This window comes from Rhinolophus sinicus, chromosome 16 (assembly GCF_057876585.1).
Source record: "Rhinolophus sinicus isolate RSI-liver-muscle chromosome 16, RSI-T2T, whole genome shotgun sequence".
NCBI lineage: Eukaryota > Metazoa > Chordata > Mammalia > Chiroptera > Rhinolophidae > Rhinolophus > Rhinolophus sinicus.
Window position 1 is genome coordinate 9,935,502 of NC_142516.1, and position 16,588 is coordinate 9,952,089.

The 16,588-nt window shown below is 50.4% G+C and overlaps 1 protein-coding gene across 2 annotated transcripts in view; it reads right to left on the bottom strand.

The window, feature by feature from the left end:
• LHX2 (LIM homeobox 2) overlaps positions 1-11,757 on the bottom strand; it is a 31,849-nt gene extending 20,092 nt beyond the window's left edge. Inside the window, exon 1 of one of the 2 annotated variants that reach the window (XM_088793673.1) lies at positions 11,081-11,757. The gene's annotated coding sequence lies outside the window, so the exon portion shown is untranslated. The remainder of the gene's footprint in view (positions 1-11,080) is intronic. The other variant, XM_074330992.2, reaches the window with a different exon arrangement.
• Positions 11,758-16,588: the final 4,831 nt, after the last annotated feature.

Sequence of the window (16,588 nt, forward strand, 5' to 3'; positions counted from 1 at the left end):
TGGGTGAGGCTGGAGGGGAGGAGTGGGAGGGAGGAAGGAGGGAGAGCGGAGGTGGGGGGGGTGTTGGAGTTTTTAAGCTATGAACAGTTTCCTGTGATTTCTTCAGGAAGGAAAATTAAACCCTCTCTCCTGGCCGTCTCCATCCTGAAAAGGCTCAGCCAGAGGATGCTTGAAGAGGTTTCGCTCGGGTCTCCCCTCGGCCCGGAGCCGCTGCATCGGGCACCGGCTGAAGAGGCCTGGGAAGGCAGACGGGGGCAGAGCTGCAGGAGCCTTCCGCTGCTTCCCACCCAGCTCGGCCTTGGGGCCAGGCTCCACGCTGCCGCGGGCTGCGGGCGACCGACCGCGCAAGCCTCCCGAGGACCCGGTCCAGCCAGAGAGGCCAGAGTCCGCGGGAGCTGTGACTCCCCGGGGGGTGGAGGGAACGAGGGGGGCAGCCTACATATTCACGCTCCAAGCGAGCCAGGGCCTGATTTCTCTCTCTTCCTAGTCTCTCTCCAACCTGGAAGAATGGGTGCCAGTACATGCCTTTAGGAACTAAAGGCAAGAGTTCGAGTCCAACTTCTGCCATTTATACACAAACCTGACCTTAGGCAAGTGACTTAAAACTTCCCTTAGCCTGTTCTGATAGTAATAGTGGGGGACATCCCCTGCACATGGATGTGAACAGAAAAGATCATGGGTGTAAAATGGAACATAGAAGGCACTAAGCAAATTCTTTCATCATTCCCACTTTCCCCTATCCATCTTCTATTAAAAACTTTCCCACTCCTAGGTATATTAGGCATCAGCAGGTTCTTAAAAACCACAGGCTCCTTTTCTGACCTTGGGGTGCATCATACCATAGACCCAGCTGTTGATTGGATCCATCCAGCGGCCTGACTGCACCACTTCTCCAAGGACCAAAAACCTGATTTACCGGGTAATCCCAACTGCCACCCTCAGCCCCCAGACTTCTGGCTTAACCTAGAGTCTCTTGGGGACTCCCCAAGGGTGATACCCAGGTGTGTGGTGAAACCAAACTTTGAAAATAAAATATGATTGTAGAGGAAAAACTGAATGAGCCAGTCAGTTACAGAGTCCCATCTCCTAGGTCTGCTTTGGAGATGGGTCAGTGTTAAGAGGCCAGCTAAAATCTATGCAGTTTATCTTACAGGGCACAGAGTTGAGGCAGCACAAAATCATACCTCCCATATACCGCACATAAGCTTCAGACATACATATACGTGTGCTCGTAATGCCCAAGCACATGCACTCATGTTCATGTGTTGCAAACGCACATGTTCATCTCCACTGGCAAAAACACAGCCAGCAGGAAGGTAGAGCTAGCGTCTACACGTGCACATCAAGTATAAGTGCCCAATGTCAGGCAGGAGGAGGCATCTGTAAAGCGGTAAATTGCACGTTATACGTGTAATTGCATGCTCAGGCGATTCTACCTAAACCCCTGCGTGCACTTTATAGGGGGCCATATTTTGCATATTTGCAAAACTCTTGAAGTTACAAATATGTGTGTACACGCTGCACATGTACAGATGCCCCAACGCGAGGTAAGGACCATAAACGCAAAGATGCGCGTGCGCGTGTGTTCAGAGTGTGTGCTTTGGCGCCTGCACATAGCCCGCGCCCGGGCACGCGGACGCCTACACAGGCATGTTTTACTGACGCATCTGGGGCACTTTCTTTGAAAGAAAGTAGGGAATGAAAATCTAATCTGGGAGTCACCGGGGTTCATCTGGAGGTAGCCCAAGGGGTAGAAAAAATTGTGACAACGCTGGAGCGTTTGTCCTTGGTACAGCTCCGCGCCCAGGCTGGATGGATGCAATACGTTTTCAAGAACTCGAGGGGCTGCCTCAGGAGCTTGGGGGCGGGGGGAGGAGCACTCGGTAACTCTTGCCGCGGGCTTCCCAAGAAACGTGGAAACACACCCTGCGGCTCTTCACTCCCCCCCATACGTGTAAGCACACGATTTCGTCGCCACCTCTCCGACCAGCAGCCCACACCCAGCGCTGACCGACCCCAAATTCCCTGGCAGTCAGGATTCCCGCCGGATGCGCCCGCCTGTTTATCTCCCGGTGTCAGGCTGGGACGCGCTCGGGTCTGCAGGAGGCTCCAATGCATCTCCCGCTGCGGGGAGGGCTCTGGGTGCCCCGCCCGGGTTCAGAGGCCGGTAATTTTGCTAATCTCCCCCAGCGGCTGGGGGATGTGGCACAACCGCCGAGCCCTGTCCGCGGAGACTAAACAAGGAGAGGAATAGGCTGTAAACACACGTTCTGACACGTGAGTGACATTTACACGGTGAGAGGAGCCGCAGCCGAGGGGCAGGTAGGGGTGGGGGGAGCAGGCACCCGCAGGTAAATAGAACCTTCGGAAGCTCCAGAGACAGCGGCCCCTCGACGTCCCTTCCCCACACAGGGTAAGAGAATCCCTAAGTCCCTTAAACCTGCCTTTTGTGGGAGGTGACAGGTGAACGGAATTCAGGTCTGGCTACTCTCGCCGCTGCCTACCTCCCCACCATCTGCTTCCTCGCAGACAAGCAGACCCCGCGCATAATGAGGTAGCAGCCTCCAGCCGGCCACCGTGACTAACTCAGAACAAAAGCGCTCCCTCCACGCCTCTTCCAACAAAGGGGCCACCAGCCCTGGCGCTCCCCGAAGGCTGCGGGGCTCCCGGCTGCCGGCTGCGAGGCTGCCGCGCGCAAACTTCCCGGGGCTGCCGGCGCCACCGAGCCGGGGCCGCGGAAGGAGGAAGCACACGCAGCCCAGAGAAAGTGAGGCCGGGTCGGGCGGGGGAAGAGGGGGCGGGAGCCCGAAAGCCGCGGAAGGAGGGTGATTGATCAACGCGCTGTTCCCGGAGCTCTGTCCCGTTATTAGAGGCGGCCAAAGCCGGGCCACGCAATAACCTCCGAATCGCCAGCTAATTGACGCTGCAGGCAACTACTTCATTGTGCGCGCTGGTTTTATGTCTTCATAGCCGGTGATTGACAAGGTGTAATTAGTCATCTCACTCGGTGATAAACATGGGCACCCTCCTCCCGCGGCATCAGGCCGTGTGTACCAGCAGAGGAAGCGATAGTTGACGCTGATATACCATTAAATCAAAATGAAGACGTTCAGAAGTGTGTGTTTGCTGTGACGCTCTGATGGTTTATTTCTCAAATACGGCACCAACAGATTTACTTGATTTGCAAGTTAACTACAACATTAACTGGCTTTATTTATTTTGCCTCTTCCTTCCTCTTCCTAGGCAGGGATGTTGCTCTTGGAGAATGTGAAGACAGTTTGCTTCTTGACAAGCGAGCGAGCGGGCGCCCAGATTTTTGCAGCCTCTCCGGAGTCTCCCCCGAGGGAAAGGCAGGCAGAAAAACCGCCAGATTTGGGAGTCACCAGGGAAGAATTCCGCGCAGGGAGAGCCGCCCTCCTCGGTCCCAGACCTGCGCCCGCCTTTGGGCACTGGAAATAGACGACCTGAAACTGAGGACGGTGCTGGGGATTGGGGTGGGGGAAGCCTCTTGGATAATAACTGCAAAGAAGAAAGAGGCAAAACCAACACAGGACTGTGTTCTTGAAGCTGTTGGCTACAGTCACAGGGCCAGTTGCCTGCCTCGGTTTTCTGAATGCAATATCTCCTTATCTCCTGGTTGCACCATTCAGCAAATTATACTCTTTGCTCATTGAAGTGGGTCTTGCTTTAGGGAAGGGTGTGTGTGTGTGTGTGTGTGTGTGTGTGTGTGTGTGTCCCTCTACAAGGAGGGTGCTACTAGAGTTGCTGGTTACTTGTTCCAGAAACCTGGATATTTAAATTTTAAAAAGGGAGGGAGCATTGCTGGTTGGACTCCCTGGAATTGCTATGGTCTGTCTTGACCCTAGTTCTAGTTAGAGAATAGCAGGGACTAAACAAAGCCACCAACATCTGAAAGTCCAGGGTATTACACATGTCCCCAGGAACGTAATGTATTCTTCCTTCACTTCCCCCTTCTCTCCTAACCTCTGTCTCTTGTTTGTACAGCAGAGGAATGGTGATTTCTTGCCACTGTGCAGGAATGTAGGGTTGTGGACATCTCCAAGAAAAGATAGGGTGAAGCTGAGTCTCGGGGGGGGGGGGGGGGCAGAAAAGTCCTGTATCCTCAACAAGGATCCCACAAGGACCCCAGGCCTGTGAGCTTCTATCAGCAAAAGGGGGGTTGTTTTATATTGATGGGAGAGGCTGTCAGTCAGCAGCAAATCAGCTCAGGCATGGCTACCTCTTCATGAAATCAGCTCATTGCCTTGGTCACACCTTATAGAAGATCGGCTGGTCACCACTATGAACAAATTAAAATCAGTGGGGCCTTAGTTGTTTCAAAAAAGAACCCCATATCTGTGGATAGATAAGTGGCTTGGCCTGTCTCAGGCAGAGGAACCCAATTCTTCCTTTTCTCCCTGCAGCGATCTGAACAGTTCTGAAACTGCTTGCCTGGGCGTCAGCAGAGTAGGTTGGGGAAGTAACCCGGGCCCTCTCTCTAGGGCCCTGTTAAATGCACTGAACTTAAAATGAAACACGAAGTATGAATTTCAGGTTTCAACATGATGCATCAGGAAGCATGGAGGTTGGCAGCCCTTTTCCTCCCCCCTGCCTTTGGTAGCTGGTATTAATATTGTATTAAATGTTATGAGAAAGTAAGAGCTGTGGAGAGGAATGTGCTCAGATGCAATTTTGTCAAGGTTTTTATCTGTGATTATGATTCCAGATGTAGAAACTCCCGGAGGAGGGAAATGAGGGGCTGCTGGCGTGTGACATGTGTTTTAAGGTGTTTGGCAGTGTTTCTCAAAGTGGTGACAAAATGTTCAATTTTATTACAGGGAATTGGTAAAAGAAATATGAATACTAGGTCAGAGATTGTTCACCTCAGCAAAAGGATTTACCATTATTGATTAGGGTGGGGACAGTTTGTATCTGGGTCCTGCTTAAATCATATTGTCAACAATGTAAATCTGTCAGATCAGATTATTCTTAAAGAAGAATTGTAACAAAATACACAATAGGTAATTGCATCTCCCCACCTACTAATTTCCATACAAAGATGTAACCTGCCCTGGAAGCAAAAAAAAAAAAAAGTAAATATTGCAAAAAGATGTCAATTTTTTTTCCAGCTGGTATAACTACAGCAGTTTTTTGAGGGTAATATCTTTTTAATCTAACCCAGAAACTACCCAGTCCTAGCAGAGCCATTTTGCTAATTTTGCTAATCTGGCTGCCTTTTAGGTTGAAGCACAAATAATAGCAATAATCTCACACAAGGAATCACATTTTGTTAAAAGAAGAATCAGGAAGATTTTGTATGAAAGAAGTGGGGATGAGGGAGAAAGCAGCTGAACTCTCTGGACTAGCTCACAATTGTATCTACAAGCACTTGAAACTGGAAAAATTTCCTACCACAGTCCTTCATTCAAAGGCATCTCTGCCATCTCTCTCTGACAGCAGGACACCCCTAAACTCTGTTTCTAAGCAAAGGTTTCTCATAAACCTTTTATGAGTTTCACATACACTAAACGACATGCGTGCCCAGCCAGCGCTGACTAGACTGGAGGGGTTTGGTAAACATTTCCACAGAACAAAAAGAGGGGTTTTTGGCTAAAGATGCTGGACTTGGCTCCTCCCTGAGCCCCCAATCAGAAGATGAGAGACTCTACACACTCACTGGAGATATTACTGTACAGATCACCCCATAACTGGCATACGCAGTACGTCTCTCAGCCCTGTTTATGAAGCCCACACATATTCCGCCCCAGCCTTTCCTTAACCCGGGCTAAAGAATGTCCACGTTTGGCTTCCCAGCTGCTGGCACTATTTTACCATCACAAAAGATACTAGGCTCCTAGCACAAATTGCACCTTCCTTAGAAGAAGGTTCCTCTCCTGTGAGGTGATGTAGGACAGGGTACATTTCTGAGGGGAACAGTGAGGATCCAGGGGAGGGGGAGCATGGCTACCTCTTGCCCTTTGCTTTCAGCAGGACCCTTCCTCTCTCCCAGCCCAACTTTCCACTGACCCGATTAGCACATTTCTACTGCTATTTGGGAAGGTGGCATTGTTCCTTTAGGTGAGGAACAGTCATTTCCCACATATGCTTCAGCTGAAGCCCAGCCTCTTACCCCTCCCCCATTTTATTCTTCCATTAATTAAAACAACTAATGTCCCATCGATTATCTTTGCGTGAATGAAAATCATTACGGGCCCTTGCAGGTATATGGGAAATTCTGTTTGTTTAAGTCTTCACACTTTGATTTTCTACAGACTCATTTTCTCAGGCATAAAGAAATTCAAACAAAACAAAACAAAACAAAAACAAAATCTCCTGACACTTTACAATAAAGCCCAAAGACTAGTGATAATGAGCTTGTGCGATCTCTTGCAAGAAGAAATATTCAGATGGCCCCGTTTTAGGTCTGAATTGTGCTATCTGGTAAAGGATTCTAGACAGTTAAAGGCAAACATTGATAGGTCACCAGACCCAGGTTTGGAATTTGAGCTTGTGTTGAGTCAGATGAGCTCATCCAAATTTACTTTTAAGCTACCATGTCAGTCCTTGAAAGTGAAAAAGGCAGGGGACAATCAGCTCTATTTGGAATTTCCCAGCTAGTTGGCCATTTCAGCTTGTATCTCCATTTCTGGGGGCTGCCATAATTAGAGCGATCTATTTTGCATTTACTTCTCTTTGCAAGCACTACATTATTCACTCTTTCCTGTGCTTATTAAACAGTGCCACCTGCACCAAATTCAACAAAGCTCTTCCATCAGTCAGCTCAGCTAAGGATCCTAGACCATATATTATCATTAATTGAAGCTCAATTGAATAGTTGACGATAGAGGCATGAGTAAAAAGCAACACATTTTCTAGGACCTATTTATAAAAATGTTTAAGCAAAAAAAATTATTCCCCCAATTGTCATCTTTTACAAACTCATTCCACTCTCTCTGTACAGTAATTGAAGCAGCAATTAGCAAGTCTTTATTTAATGAACTATTCCCTGTATGTCACCAAGGTGCCTCCAGCACAAATGTCCTCCTTCGTAAGGTACTAGCAATTGTAGTCAATATTTTGTCACCCAAAGCCTTCGAAGCTGACCACCTCGATAGCCTTAATGCTATAAAAAGGATCTGAAGAGCAAGAGAAGGCTGGGGAGCAGAGGACCATTTTCAGAAAACTAGCCATGGATAGTCTGAATCCAGAGAAAGGGAGTGGCAGAAGGAAGGGAACCAGAGACAGCGAGGGGAGAGGCAGAACATGAATGTAGCTAGATATCAGTGGTTAAAGGAAAACTAAGTTTCTAGCAAAGATGGAACCATCTCTGAGCTCCAGCTATGTTATAACACACTTTCCATCTAAATGCTGATGATTTACACATTCTTAAGAGCCTCAAACCTCACTGTGCCTTTTTCTTTAAAAAGCTTCCTGCTTTGTTCAAAATACTGCTTATCTTTGGCATTGTCAACAGCTCTGCATCTGGGAGAGATTAATTAAGTGATAGGTCAGAGACAATGAGGTGAAAGGGCATGTCCATCCAATCAGATCTGATTCATCCATTTCTAGGTGGATCAACTTTTTCTGAGGGGTGCCAATTTCAGCTCCATTTCCAAGGAGGGCTTATCAATAGGAATGCCTGAACTCCCCCAGTGAGGGGCTCTTAGCTGGAAAAGGTTTTTCCGAAGATAGAAAAATCTAAAATCTATACTCTCTGTCTTTTTAAGATGTAAAACCAAAATATAACTACAAATTGTCTGTATGCTTAAGTTTCACCTATCTGCGTGAAAGCTAATTTTCTTGAACAGGATCTTTCTGTAGAATAGCTAATTGGATGATTACAAATAAGATTGCCATGCAACACACTAAAAAAATTAAAAGTTCACTTTCTCTCCTCCCCCTTTCCAACTGTTTCTCACTGCTCCTTCTTCCTTTCAAAGTCACTTTTAATTTCTAGAAGGAAAAAATGAGAGAAAGACAAGAAAGAGTATAGGAGAGGAGGAGAGAGAGGGGTGGGGGGAGAATAAAAGAGGTTTTCTAGGTGTCAACTGAATTTTTCCAGACCAATTAGAGTTTATCTTTAAATCTCCATCCCCTACCCCATCCACACCTTTCTAAATAGATTTTAGATTAGTGAGAAATTAGTTAATTGGGAAAGGCCATGTGTCTAGTCCACCCTGTTCCTAATCAAAGGGTTTTAAGGTTTTGAGGACCTTAGACCCCCACTCCCAGAAATGACACCCCCCTCATCTCTTCGGCAGCATGTAAGTCTGGGTTAAAATTGTGGTTTTCTGTGTGTGTGTGTGTGTGTGTGTGAGAGAGAGAGAGAGAGAGAGAGAGAGAGAGAGAGAGAGAGAGAGAGAGACAGAGACAGAGAGAGACAGAGACAGAGAGAGACAGAGAGACAGAGAGAGACAGAGAGAAGTAAACTCCCAGCCTGTGAATAACGCTTAAGTAAATTAACTGTTTTTGGCAGACCCCAAACAAACCATTTGGAATATTTTTACTCTATTCTTGAAAACCCCTGCGAATGAGTTCACATTTTCAGGTTTTTTTGGGGGAGGGGGGAGGATGAGTAAATAATAGTTTGGGATTTTTTTTGGTAATAGACCAGACATTTCCCCTTCTCCAAAGAAATGTAGACTGCCAGTTTCTTAACTATCCAATTCTTTAAATCATCTGGGATCTATCTATATTTATAAAACTGAGCAGAAATACTTAACAGCCTGATCAATAGCCATTGACCGTGGGGTGCACCTCACACCCTAACACGCACAGCTTGATCATGTATATTTGATCATCAAAAAATTCATAGCGTCTTGAAGCAGTGTATTAAGCTTCCCACAAAATAGTCTGTCTTTTTCTGAGGTCTTAAAAAAGTGTGAGTTTCTCAGTCCCCTGCATTCATCTATCTATCCATGTATTTATCTAACACACACACACACACACACACACACACACACACACACACACCCCTCCCTTTCTGGAGAATTTATTGCTCATATATTTGATGAAGAACAAGGTAATTAACTGCAAGGCTGTGCATCTGGTCGGTACTTCATATTCATTGCAATAATAAAACACTTTTTCCCCATTTTAGCAGAAGAAAGGCTAGTCCTGCCCACAGATTCAGAGGACCCCAGAGTCTCTGTCTGCAAAGCCTCCTTGTTATAAATCCTGCCTCCCTCTTTAGTGATGGCATGCACAATTGCACAAGGGGCACTAAGTTTATCTGTGCAAAAGCATCATTGGAAAAGGTTGTGCATTCCCAGAGCTTCAACATCAGCTAGTAGGGGTTTGAAACAGACACAGCTGGCTCCTTGGCCCCCAGTCTTTTTGGCAGCAAACACAGACAAGAGTCCAAAGGACTTGTCCTATGAAGGGCCACAGGCAGAGAGGTATATTTTGGGATCTCAAGGACTGGTGTCCTGAGCACATGCCACTAAGCTCCAATACCCCAAAAAGACCCAGTCCTGCAGATCTTTCTATATTCAGAAGACTGATTCTAAGTTTCTCCATAAGGTATGCCGATCTGTCCAAATTGCTCCAAGGTCCAGCCAGAGGAATACCAGCTGGCAAGCCTTCTCCAAGCCCCCAACACAATCTTTCTAACCCCAACCCCAAAGATTGCCCCCACCGCCCCAGCCAGCAAAAAAATTACCTGCAGAACCTCCCATTTCGGGAGTCCCCTGCTCTGTATTCCGAACCGTGCTCAGGACAGATTTCTCAGGGGCCCTTCCTTCCAAAAGCAGCAGCATCTGGGCTGAGGCACCCTCCTTTATATTGGGGGGAAGGCTTCATATGATAATACGTGTAATATGATATGGAATGACAGAATGCATGACAGTTGCCCATAATACGGAGAAGTCAGTCAAAGGACAGAGGGGACATTTGGATAATTACCATCCATTGGCTAGTCAATCACGCGAACAGAGAGAAACTGCACAAAACCCACAATGGAGTTGGGAAACAAAAGAGACCCGAGCCAGACTCAGGATTAACCGGTCTAAAGCGATCTAAATGCTTTTGTATCTGAAGAACCGAGGCTCCCAGGTTGCCCCCCCTTTCCAATCCCAGGGAACTAATTGCGGGGATCAGAGTTAAAGCTCTCTCCCTCCTTTCCCCTTTCTCTTTGTAGACTGCTCACCACGCAGAAAAAAAAAAAAATGATTTTTCTCTCTGTGTTCATTAAACTATTTTAAAGTTAAAGGGGTGGGGGAGGGAGGCTCAATGTGGCCCCTGAGCCCAGGAGCTGGGATTCTTCACCCTCGGAAGACGCTGGGACAGTCTCGCTTGGCCTCAATTCTTTGTTTCGGGGTAAAGTCTTCCCTCCTTGCCCCTGGAAACAAATGCTCCATCCACCTGGGCAGCTGCCTTTTGCCTGGAGGTGAACATGGATGGCTGGTACCCTACTTTGGGTGAACAGCCCCCATAACTGGCCCTTGCACCAGAAAAACACACCCCCTAGTTGAAAACTCAAATTGCATTTGTCTGCACACTCAGAATTACGTGGGGTAAAAGCGTGACAGGGCAGGGGCTCTAGCCTTCCAAATGGGAGAGTGAGACAGACGATGGTTGTGAATTGCGAGGCGAGAATTTCCTTCTCAATTGGGGCATGAGGAAGAGGAAGAAAACCCTCCTAAATTGGGGCAGGGAGAGGACATGCTTAATTGACGGAAAAAATGAGAAGAGACCCCTGCCTGAGAAAGAGAGGCAAAGAAGTGATTCCTCAAGGAGTCCTAGGAAAATGGTCCCATAAATTTTGAGAGACTCAGAGATGAAGGAGAGAGAGGAAGAGAATTCCTTAAAAGATATGGACAGAGATCTCCGTACCTGAGAGCGAGAACCCCCTTGTCCCGGGACAGAAGGACGGGTGACTACCTCACCCAATTCCCACCAGGTCCTCTCTACACCATTGTAACTCGCCCACAGCCCTACCCGCACCGGCGAAGCTCTCGCGTGTCCCCGGCTGGGGGCCCCGGCAGTCCCTGGTCTGGGTTCGCGGGTGCCCGCGGTGCCCCAGGGCGCGCCCTCCGCGCAGCCCCCAGGCCCCTCCCGGCCAGCCAAGGCGCCTTCTTACCTTTCCGCGTCCTCCGCAGCGGGTGTGGCCGGCTCTGCGGGCTGCCCTGGGCCAGGGCCGGGGGGCGGGGGGCGGGGGTGCCGGGCTGGGGGGGAGCGGCAGGGTGAAGGCCGGGTAGGCAGGCACGGTGCTCAGGGGGAGCAAGGGGGCCGTTGGCAGCCCCAGGGCCCGTGGGCCGGCCGGGCCGAGCCGAAGGAGGTGCGAGATGCGGGGTCCGCGGAGGGGCGCAGGGGCCCGGGCCAGGGGTCCAGGGGCTCCCTCCTCGGGCCGGCGGTGCGCTCCAGCCTCCAGGGCCGGCCCGGAACCCGGCAAGGCGCCGGGAGGGAGGCCCCACTCCCAGGAAGCAGAGGACAGGGCGCGCGGATCAGAGGGGCTGTTTTGTCGCCTCGGCTGACAAATCAATCAGGGCCCGCGGAGCTGGGGGACTGCCACCGTCGCTGCGGCGCTCGCGGCTCCCCGGCTGGCCCGCGCTGCCAGCTGACGGCCGCCTCGAGTCCGCGCGGGCCGCGCGTCGCAGGCTGGGCTGCGGTCATTAGCTGCGGGCGCGTGCGGCCGGGGGCGGGGGCGGCGGGGCGGGGGCGGCGCAGCACCGCGAGGAGGCGGCCGCGTAGCCCGGGATCCCTTGGCCTCCCCCGCCCGCCGCCGTCCCGAGCCCGCTCCGCGTGCTTCCCCCACCCCTTGCCCCCCTGTCACTGTCACTACTCTGGCCTTCCGTCTGTCTGTCTCTGCCTGCCTCCCTGTCACTCTCCATCTCCCGGTCTGTCACAGGGGCCGCGTTTCTCTGTCGCGTGTCCTCTCTCGGTCTCTCCCTATGGCCACAGCGTCCTTGCTTACTGCGCCTCTTTTTCTCTTTTTGGATCTGTGGTGCTCTCTTACCCCTCTCTCCTCGTCGCTCTCACCATTTTCTCCTGTTCTCTGTTCTTTCTGTCTGTCTCCCTGCACTCTCCACCCTTTCTCAGGCGGCCTCGCTGGCCCTGCCTTTATCCCTCCTTGCAACAGCAGCCCCAGAATCCAACTGAAGCTTTTTCTCTGCTCTGAGACCTCGGACAAGTCACTTCCTCCCTCCCAGCTGCAGTTTCCTTATCTCTAAAAAGAGTTAATAGCGGGTTCTTGGCAGTGTGGTTGGGAGGGGCACTGGGGGGAGGGGGCGCCAGAGGCGCTCGATGACTCAGGTTCCCCTTCTTGGTGGTCATGCTCACTCAAATTCGGCAGCCACTGTGGCAGCTGCCCGGTGACTAGGGCTCACAGCGTGCCATGTGTGCCTCATAAAAACCCTGTCACCAGTCTTGAGGGCCAGCACAAGTACCAGAAGGGGCCAGTTCAGCAGGGAAGGTCAGGGCAATTTCCTCTGGGGTCCCTAAAGCCGCCCCCCCACCCCAAGCATCTATGGTGGCCCATTCCCAGGGCAGATGCCAGAGCTGGATCTGACATCTCAGGCCCTGTCACCTGCTGGTTCTTCCCTCAGTGACACCAAGCAGAAGGGGTAATGCTCTTCTCTCCTGTCCTTAGATCCAAGCAGGAGAAAGCCAAGTGCTCTTCTCTCTCTCTCCTCTCTCTGTCTCTCTCTCACCACAATTGGCTTAAAATCTTCAAAGATGCTTCCTGGAGGGAGTGTGACTTCAGAGTCCGGCAGATGGGGATTCAAGACCGTTATTTGCCTCGGGCAAGTCACACCACTCGAAGCCTCAGTTTCCTCATCTGTTAAATGAGAACAATCACACGTTTCTTTTCAGATTGTGTTCCTGATCACCCACGGCATGCGTAAAGTGCTCAGCCGGAGGGGTTTGTTCATTCTGTCCAGCTTTTATTCTGCAGGTACCTAAGTATTTGTTATCTCATGCTTTTTGCTTGGCTCTGAGGATACAGCAATTCACAAGGCAGGTGTGGTCTCTGCCTTCAAGCAATTTGCAGTCTAGCTGAAGAGACCAACTGTGAATGGCCAGAGATAATTATTTCATGACAGTTGTCCAAGGACCATGGAGGAGTAGAAAGTGCAGTGAAACCAAATATCCAGGAAAACTGACCTGGGCTGGGGGTTCAGGAAGGGTTTTCTCAAGGTGAGGCCTGAAGCTGAGACCTGAAGTCAGGTATGGGGCCAGGGCTGAAGTTGGCAGGAAGTGAAAAGAGACTACTAACAGGAGAGTGTTCCTGGCAGAATGACCAGCATGTGCCAGGGCTGGGAAGCAAGAGGGAGCATGGCCAGTAGGAAGGTCAGTGTAGCTGGCACAGAAGGGAGGAGGGGGATGAGGCTGGGCCAGGCATGGAGAAGGCAGAGCTGTTAGCCTCAGCACATGGGAACCACATGAGCCCCGATCTCCCCTTTTCTGAACTGGAAGGAGGAAGCCACAGTCAGTTCCCATACATGTCCTTTGCCTTCTGGCCTTCTTGGGGGGTTGTCATCTCTTGTCCTTTCTCTGCTCTGTCCCAGCACTGTTCACCCCCGAGTGTCATTGCCTGTCTTGGCACCTGTGTCCCTAGCCAAGTGTGACCTCCCTGAGAGCACACACCTAGGTTAACCCCACAGGAGGTGTCCTCTGTGGGCATTTGTTGTTTGACTGAACAATCCGTGGCCATTGCATGCCACTGTGTGCCAGGCACTATGCTGGCATTGCCCCTGTCTTCACAACGTGTTCGTTTTGTGGGAAAGACACTTGTGAACACACAGAACTATCATGACACAGGGGACTTGGGGCATGGGATTGGAAGCTCTTTGAGGACAGGCCCATCTTGCATTTGCTCACAAGGTACAGACTTCAGGGTATGGCACAATGCCTGGCCCAAGGTGTGTACTCAGTGACGTGTTGAGAAATTGAAAAAGAAAAGTGAAGTTTAAATGCAGAAGGACGAAGGATAAGGAGGGGTTAAGTGAGCCGAGGAAAGGATGAGGAGACTTGCCTCTGAAGCTCTAACTGGGAGCAATACTCAGACAGGCGGAGACAGGAGGGTCTGCAGAGAGGGAGGGAGCTGATGTTGACTGAGCTCCTCCTCTAGCCAGGCAGGTGCTGGCCACTTGGATGCAGTGATCTTGACCAACTTTCACAGCCTCCTTATCTTGTGGGCACCACTGTCCTCCTTTTTTTGAATAAGTGCTGGGGTCCAGAGAGGTTAAATCACTGGCCTGAGGTCACACAGCTAGTAGAAGCCTGCACCTAGATTTGAACCCAGGTCTGCCTGCTCCTCTTCTGTAAAAGGAGGAAGCAAAAGAGGAGGAGGAGGCAGAGGAAGGAGCCGACTGAGAACAAAGGAAGAGCGGTGGCAGAGGAGTGAGCTCTGCGAGTAATTTTTCAGCTTAAAAACAATTCCCATTTCCCAGCCCTGCAGAGGCTGGCTGGTGGATCTGAGACAAGGCCGGCCCTCTGACTCGCAGGAGCCTGCAGAGGGGCCCCAGCGAGCTGCTTCAAAGCCAGCCTCCTCAGCACAGGCGCTTTTAAACTTCACACGGGAAACTTTCCAGGGCTGACTTTTTGCACTTTGTTTCCAAATCAAGAGATGGGGAAGTCCCTCTCAGCCCAGCGGGGAGGAGCTCTCCCTGAGAGGCTTGCCCTGGGGTTCCAGGCTTGGCACCTGGCTCCTCACCTCCCAAGGCAACAGTGGGGCGTGGGGGAACCTGCCCCCTGCCCTCAATGGGTTCCCTGGGAAAATTCAGGGTTTGGGCTTGGCAACCAGTCCTCCCTGCGGGGATGAGGCCACTCTGCCTGTGTCCTGCCACATCTGCTTCCTACCTGGGTTCCCGGTGGCGTTTGCTGATACGGTGTGCCAGTCTCACAAGGGTCATATAATATGTGCCTTGCTCTTCTCTGCACAACAGCCTCACAACCAAACCACACTGTCGTCTTCTGATCACCATTGCTAGAGCTGGTGAGAGTCTCCCTAACCCTCAGCTCCCTCTGATGTTTGGAATTCAGATTTGGATTTTGGGTGCACATCCAGAGGCTGGCTCCATGCATTTTAATTAAGCTGTCTTTTTTCATTTATTACTAATACACTCCTCTTAACTATGATTTATTTGTTAAACAAAGCACCATAAGCCGTCACTTATTCATCTTAATTTCAACAAAATTAAAGTAGTCGCTGTTAGAGTGCACCTAATTGCACTTGCAATGAAAAGAACGGAGATGTTAATCAAAATAAATTGAAGATAAACAATAAAATCATTACATCTTTGTGGTGGTAAGTGTAACTAATCAGTTTTGACTCGAAGCGACCGAACAGGAATAATGAATGTGTCACTGAAGGCGCACTCATTAAGGGAAGCTGTCATGGCCTGGGTCCTCAGGGCAGCAGACGACCACCCTGCCCAGGTGGCCCTGAGGGTTCCTGACTCCTGGGAGCCAGGAGGAGGCTCACAGAATGGGAAGGAGTCCTGGGTGCCCCCCCCCTCCAGGCTGCCTGGCTACACAGCGGTTCTTCACTCTGATGAGAAAGTGAGAGGTCCCAGGCCCATTCCTGGACATCCCAAGTAACCAAGGCTGGGGAGACAGAGGCCTGGAGAGAAACAGGTAGACAGATGTCCAGAGGACAGAGACAGTCAGACACACACTCCAGGGGACACAGTGGAGAAGAGTCTAGCAGAAAGAGACAAGGAGAAAGAGAGACAGGCAGACAGAAAGAGACCAGTAGGAGAGACAAGAAAATAGAGATGCAGAGCAAGGCTAGGGATGGGCGGTCAGAGAGGATGGACAGAGTAAAGAGCCTGTGAGGATAAGAAGCTCAGACAGGGTGATGGAGGCGGGATGGGGACACCCTGAGTGGGGAGGAGACCAAAGAGACAGAACCAGGAGGGTCCACACAGGTGAAGGCTTGTTGGTCTTAATGAAGTCATCTCTCCTGGGAGGACAAGACATACACACTCAAATTTTAATACAACTGAATGAAGCTCAGGAGATTTCAGATTAGGATTCTGGGAACAAAGTCCTCAGGAGTCTGTTCAGGTAAGTGACTATCAGGTCAGGACCCTGGACTGGGGCTTTGGGGACATGGAAGAGGAGGGGGCACCGAGGTGAGGGGGGCAGAGGGCCCCCTTGAGGTCTGCTGGGCTTATCCTCCAATTACTGGGATTTAATAGGCCTAAAGGGTCCATGTTGGGGTCCCTTCCCCATGGCACAGGCTTCGGTGACAACCTTTGGGTCACTGGCCTGGACACCAGGTTCAGAGTTAGAGCGATGCTAGCTTGGGCTGTTGGCTGAGGCTACCCCACAACACCCCCTTTCCAGATGGGAAGACCCAGAGCGTGGGCAACCTTGGGAAACTGGAAAATCTGAGGACATAGCCCTCTGAGTAAGATTGGACAATCGAGAGACAACCTGACAGACATGTATTTTTTGAATACCTACCATGTGCCCAGCCCTAGGCTGGGCCTGAGAAATACAGAGATAAATCAGGTAGGACCTCCCTATCTCAATTTCCCTATCTTTAAAGTAGAGTTAATAATATAGCCTACTTCATGTGTTTATTATGGGGATTAAATGAGTTAATATTTGGAAAGAGCTTAGAATGGTGGTTGGCCCT